Consider the following 7,452-nt stretch of genomic DNA (forward strand, 5'->3'; position numbering starts at 1 on the left):
TCCATGTTGAATCCATTCACGACTCGAGAGGCGGGTATGATTTGGTCAAGCAGCCCGAGCTACTCCACGACCCTTGATCTGATTATATTTGCTGAGCTATCTGGATCCACGAGAACACATTTAACTTGAACTTTATTTAAAAGGATAGAAATTACCAGTGCATCGCTGTGAGGCTGAAATAAAGCCTCGATGTCTTACTTGCTGAATGTGAGCGTGTCCTTGGGCATGTAGTCCCGAGTCCGCTTCTCCCTTGTGATAGATACTTTGTTACGTTTGAATATGGGTCCCTGTGGGGCGTCGACTCCACCGATGATCATGTGAATGACATGTTGAGGTTCTTCAGGTTCATTCTTCCTTTTTGCGTCTCTTTCTCGAAAATGGTTCTTGGCTCGGTTGCTGAGAAATTTACGAAGATGCCCCTCGTTGAACAACCGGGCTACCTCTTCTCTAAGTTGCCTGCAATCCTTGGTCCTATGCCCATATGTACCATGATACTTGCACATCATGTTGGGGTTCCTCTGAGAAGGATCGGTCTATATAGGCTTGGGCCATCTAGTATCTCTAATTTTGCCAATGGCTGAGACGATACTTGAGGCATCTATGCTGAAGTTTTACTCTTATAATCGGGGTGCCTACACCGGTCCCAAGTGCCTATCAAACCCGGTATTGCTCATGAGTCCCCGGAACTTTGACCTTGATCAGCTCTTCGATCATTCCGAGGTATGTTACACCTTGAAATGTTCCTTCGATCTTCGACGTATGGCTAATATCTTTCCTTGTTTGACCTTGACACCCTGTCTGCATTTATTGACTTATTTTCTAGTAACCTGCTTGGATAAACTGAGCCCGAGAGGGCTCGCAACTGGTCATCCTAGACCCTTATTTTTGATTGGTACCTATTATGCACATCCGCCCAAGTCACGGCGGTATACTCAATCAAGTTCTGCTTCAGCTGCTTCGAAGCTATCGAACTTCGTTCATTTAGCCCCTGAGTGAAAGATTGTACGACCCAATCATCGGAGACCGGCGGTAACTCTATTCGTTCTGACTGGAAACGGGATACAAACTCCCTCAGCATCTCGTTCTCCCTTTGCTTTATTTTGAATACATAGGGCTTCCTCGTTGCAACTTTTATGGCACCGGCATGTGCCTTTACAAATTAGTCTGCCAACATGGCAAACGAATCAATAGGGTTCGGGGGTAAGTTATGGTACCAAATCATGGCACCCTTAGAGTTTCCCCAAACTTTTTTAGCAAAACAGACTCAATCTCATTGTCTTCCAAATCATTTCCTTTTATGCCACAAGTATATGTGGTGATGTTCTCATTGGGATCAATGGTCCCGTTGTATTTTGGGATGTCTGGCATCCGAAACTTCTTCTGGATGGGCTTCGGAGCCGCACTCTGGGGAATGGTTTTTGCGCGAATTTCTTCGAGTCCAGTCCTTTCAAAATCGGAGGTGCTCCCAGTATCTGGTCGACCCTTGAGTTATATGTCTCTACCTTTTTGTCATTTTCTTCAATCTTTTTTTCTCCGGTCTCGATCCTTTTGGCGAGCTCTTCGAGCATCCTCATGATAGTGGGGTCAGTCCCCGAGTTATTTCTGTTTGATCTCTCCGGTTCTAGTTCAGCAGGTCAAGTATTCTCATGTTCAGCTACGCTCGGGGTCTTATTTTGACTCTGAAGTTGAGCGATGGCGATTTGTTGAGCCTGCAACATCTCAAATATCACTTGGAGGCTGATCCCCCATCTCTCATTCCTCGTGCTCTTTGGTTACCATATCGAGCTTTCGTGCATTTATTCCCTACGGGATCTGTGCCTAAATCCGTGTTTAGAGCGTTATGTGAGCTGATATCAACCGGCTCCATATTTGGCACTTGCTCAGGGTTTATGGGTGGTACACCGACCCCTATACCACTGTTTTCTCCAAGACCTTCGTTGTCATGAATAGGTGTATTCTGTGTGCTAGACATGTCTCAGCCCGAGAATCAAAAAATCTTGACAAGAAAAAGTGTAAAGATAACGTGTGTAATGAGAATCAGTAAAGACATAATCACTATTATCTTTAACCCCACGATAAGCGCCAAACTGTTTACCTCAAAAAATATGAGTAACAATTAAATATGATTTGTGGTTCTAAAGATATGTGATTTATTCCAATACTAGTGAATATACAAGTAATATTAGGTTTAAGTAAGAAGAATTGATGAACCAAACCAGTATTGTTAGAGCAATAAGGACCTCGAGCTTGATTATCTCGGGGGCCTCCAGGTGAGTTAAGAGCAATAAAGTATGAATAATAAAGTAAAAACAATAAAGCTAAAGAACAATTGTGGAACACAACAGAGTAGAATGTTCTATTACAGTGAATGGGATGATCTTTATAAATGATTGGGTCCCCTTTATATAGAAGGGGAAAACCCTAATATGGTACATTTCCCATTAAGGTAAAGAATTCTATTAGTACAACTGTATAACAACCTAATACGGACTTGTACTATTTCGTACAAATCTTATCCCATAATTTATGCCCTGATCCACGTGTCCTTGAGAAATTTTCGCTCTTTCTTGAATGTCATCGAAATTGTACTACCCTCGAGGCAGATCATGACGGGTCTCCGATTTGCTTCTCGAGGTGCGCACATCCAGGCCAGGATCGATTCTTACTTCGAGCTTCCTGAACTCGTGCTCGAGGTATGATCAAGTCTTTGAAATCGAGCTCTCCTATTTCGATCGTATACACAAGAAAAATGACAAAGGGCCGGAAAATAGTAGCGAGTACGTGCCTAAGGGAGGGTGCTACTTCTGTAAAGGATCACATCGGGCAAGTGAATGCCCAGAGTTGGGGAAACTTGCAATAATGATCGAAAACTTTGCTCAGGCACAGAAGGGTAACACAGGAGGACCGCCTATATTGGAGGGATGCGCTTGGAATCTAAGATGAAAGTAGGGGATTCCAAAGCCTATCTTGGCCCCATGCAAAACATTGTGGCAGCAAGAAATGTTGGACGAACATAGTTGAAAAGGATGGCGAGTTACAAAATGATGGCACTCTATCGGACTTAGACGATGCACCAAGTAGAGGGGTCAAGCTTTCTAGCAAGGCTGGGACCACAGAGGGCAGCCAAATAGGGAGTGGAGGCAGGGACCCGATGCTAGAGAATTTGCTAGACTTGGTTGAGTCATGGGGAGATTCAGGCCAAGAGCAAGGAGAGACAACCGACTGGCGGAGGATCAAGGCCATCACTGCTAGTCGTCCAAAGCACAAATGGGGCAAGAAGAAAGGTGACCAGTACCTTGTGACATGGGAAGGCAGACCGTTCCATAGGGCATCATGGCTAATAGAAAAAGATCTCCGGCGACGCCAAGGCGAGGTGCGCACGTACGTGTCGATGCTTTGTATCGAGGGCGACACAAATTTGGGTGGGAAGGAGTGTCATGGCCCTCCACATCATCATGCCGTGTAGGTAACACTTGGCATATATTTTTTCCATATGAAAAGTTTACATAGGAATTATGCTAGCACTTGTAGGAAAGTTCTAGATAAATATAGAGGTTTCTCTGGGAAGACCGTAGAATCATATGGAATTACTAGGAAAGTTCTTGAAAAATTCTAGAGAGTGTACTTATTTGTAAATATGAAAGGACTTATGGAACAATTATTATTTACACACTAGTCCCTAGGTGGCTAGTATAAATAGGGGCATTCATATGTAACTCACTAAGCAAATAATTCAAGTTCTCTACAATAAAAGCTTCATTTGACAAATTTCTCTTATCTTTCTTAACTGACATTCCCTTAGCGGTCTTGAGTGTAGTATTTTAGGTTGACTTGGCATAGAAAGATCGTGAGAAAGTTATCAAATATCGCACATGTGCTTAGTTCAAGAGTAATAAGTGTCGCGCCCCTTTTTCTCGCGAAACTGGGTTTCGACATAGATAACTCTTTTAATGAAGGGTTTAAAAGAGAGAGTCGCCACCTAACGGATTAAGGTGCGTTATGGCACCTATTTGTGGATAACTCCGGATTAACTAGTTACATCACCAAAGATCAGGTAAGGGCTCAAATTATCTTAAGGAGAAAGTGTTAGGCACTCCTCGAGGTCCACAAGCGAAACTTGAATTATATGAATTAGTCTAGGAGAATAGGAACAATTCAGATAAATGATTGACTTTAAACAAAGGTGGGGGAGGGGGTCCTAAGTTTTTTAGCCTAAAGGATCACCCGATGCAACATAAATAATACTTCGTAACTCCCTCAAGATGGGGTGTTATCCATATTATTTAGCGGGCACAGACTATCATCTCCTGCTACCCGATTACTATCTTTAAGTTGTTTACCAGAAGCGCACTAGCCAATTCTAAGTCGTACCCTATGCGTGCACTACCCGTCCCATACCTATGGTCCAGGAGGCATTTGGACCTCTATTTCTTGGTGGTTCTAGACTTTAACTCAAGTTGCTCAAAAGGGAAAATACTAGGCGACATACAAAACATTTTTGGACTTTCATATGTAAGCAAATAAAGGCTCAAGTTTGCCTTCACGCTTAGACAATAAATACACGCGAGACTAATTAACATTGACAAATTTTTATAAGTTAAGGCTGTAGAAATCTATAGGCAGGATTTCTATGTGATACTGAATTAATGAGCAAACAGTTTATACGCAGAAGCCACTCCTTAATACGCTTTCCAAAGCCTACATAATTGCCTACTGATTTTAAGCATAAGGAGATTAAACCTATATGCATGACGTCTAGATGTTTTACGTAATAATAAATAGTAGCAATCACAGAAGAATATTCAGAATTACTTATTTAATCCTATAGGCATACTTTCTATAATTTGTGAATAGGGGAGCATGTAAACAGAATCCTGCACGCACATTGAATCACATAATTCCCAATAGGCATGGTTTCTAACAAGTAGAAATAGAACAAAATTGAACCAAATGATGCACCTATAGGCATAATTACTAACATATAATGATTGAACATAATAGGATACCTATAGGCATGATTTCTAACACACGACAACTGAGCAATAACACATTACTGAACATATAGGTAGGAATTTTACCCGATTTAATGCAAGTATAAGGTAACAAAAAATCCCTTTCCCAATTTCACTGATTCCCCAAGATGTTCTTACAATAATTATTACAGACCCATAATGAATAGCATAAATTACAGAGTAGAGTAGCTATAGGGAGCCTACAGCAAGCCCAAAATACACCTGGCCAGGTCGGCCTTCATTCTCACAATTCACCATAGCCCTAAAGTTACATACTCATAGACATAACGCAACCAGGAATTGAGTGATTCACCTAGTGAGCACAAGACAGGGTTGAGCATATAGAACTAAGGCCCTAGTGTGTCAGAGTTCCCAAGGGCTTCAAGAACCCAGGCCAGTGCTCACACTAGGGTGTTTAACAAAGACAATTCAGATGAGGGATTAGGGACCAAATCCTAGTGTGTCAGAGTTCACAAGGGTCTCAAATGAACCCTGAGCAGTGCTCACACTAGGGAGGCCAAAGGACATAACTAAAATAGCCTTGGCTTTCAACCGGCTAAGAATATAATTTGAAAGAGCTTAGGTGACAGGTGGAAGAAAGGATCAAAACTGAGAAAACAGGAATTGAGGATTCATACATGATCAAATTGAATTAACAAGCAGGCATTTAAACAAATCATAGAACGTAGAAAAAGATTAGCTTAATGAAATTGATGAACAGGTTTCACACTTAGCACAACAACAACCACATGCTAAAGAAAAATTGACAAAGAACATGTTTGCAGGTTTGGCAAGATCATAGGTACAGAATAAGTTAAAATATGGTTGAATTATGCTAAGTACACAACCTATTATTACTATCAAGAAAACCAAAACAACATTGTGATGAGTCAGACAATCATAGAAGGGAGAGGGCATCATACTAGCAGAGAGGTGTCATTACAGCCACAAATTAAGACATCTATACAAGCTATTCTTCAGAGTAGTAGGTGGTTTAACAAAAGATGATCCAGTTTGTATCAAAGGTTAAAGAAGCAATTCAAACATGATGAGACAACTATTCCAAATTGCAAGCAAACATTAGAGGGGTGTGGGGTCGAGTGGTAATGCTGACACAATAGCGGGGTGGTAGATTATAACTAGCAATGAGAGTTTTAACACAGGCTAACACAAATATGAGGCATTCACTACAGGGATTCAGGGGCAAGTGAGTAAACAGGGTCATAGGCATTTAAGAGTCAATACACTAACTGAATAGGCCTTAAAGAAGTTCAGATAACTTTAGAACTGGTAACATTAGGAGCAATTAAGTGTTAAAGAGACAAAGACATACAAAGTTGATAGGATAATGCCTAAACATCATTAAAAGCATATTGAACCATGGATTCTTTAGTCATAACATATGCCAATCAGAGACATGTAAGAAAGAAATTGCAGAAGTCAAGTGACTCACTAGTTAAATGAAAAAATGTACAAAATAATAGAATTCCACGGTATTTTGAATAGCAAGATCTCAGAACTGAATAGCCTTGGCTTCCTGCCGGCCAAAGTCAGAATATAGAATGCAAATCAGGATAACTTTTATATCTAGTAAGGCTATATCGAGTTAAAGTAAAAGGTCCCTCTAAAGGGAATAAGGGAAGGGTTTATATAGTGATAGAAATTAACAAATAATCATGAAAATAAATCATTCAGATGCAAGTAGGTTAGAAAGAAAATATTCCGGGATCAATTAGAGGTAATTTAGGGCACAAATCAAGGATTCAGTAAATCAGGGAAACACACAAAATTATTCAGAGTATTTAAGGCAAATATTTAAAGTAAAAATTAGGGAAACACACAAAAATCATTTAGAATATTTAAGGCAAATACACAAAAATACCAAAACACAAATCGTTCAGAATATTTAAAGCAAATACTAAAGTAAAAATTAAGGAAACAAAAGGAAAGAGAGTAATCGAACACAGAAAGGAAAGATTCATCAAAATCAGTAAAGAAAAGGGAAAACTCTCAAACCCTAGTTTGGTTCGATTGAAAAAAGTTTGAGAACCCTAATTTAGGGTAGGTAAGAATCATCAACAAATATGAAAATATTCATACTTACAAAGAATAGATGATGAACATAGACAGAATAGTCATAGAAATTAGAGATGTGAACCAATTTGGTTCGATTTTTGCGAGATTTGCTTGCCATGATAGGCAAGCATCTAGGTAATATCATAAATGAGTAACCAGTAATGAGGAAAGGTAAATAAGGCAAGAGAATCCATGGTGGATTCCATTTTAGGGCTGGATTTGGAGAGGTTAAGAGAGACGACGGCTAGGGTTCGTGAGAGATGAGAGACGATAGAGTTCAAGGGAGGCGGGGTGGTGAAGAATAATTAGGGTTGGGGTTTGGGTATATTTAAAGAGGAGGGTGTAACGTGAACCGTTGATCTTA

Source organism: Nicotiana tabacum, chromosome 1 (assembly GCF_000715075.1).
Source record: "Nicotiana tabacum cultivar K326 chromosome 1, ASM71507v2, whole genome shotgun sequence".
Classification (NCBI taxonomy): Eukaryota; Viridiplantae; Streptophyta; class Magnoliopsida; order Solanales; family Solanaceae; genus Nicotiana; species Nicotiana tabacum.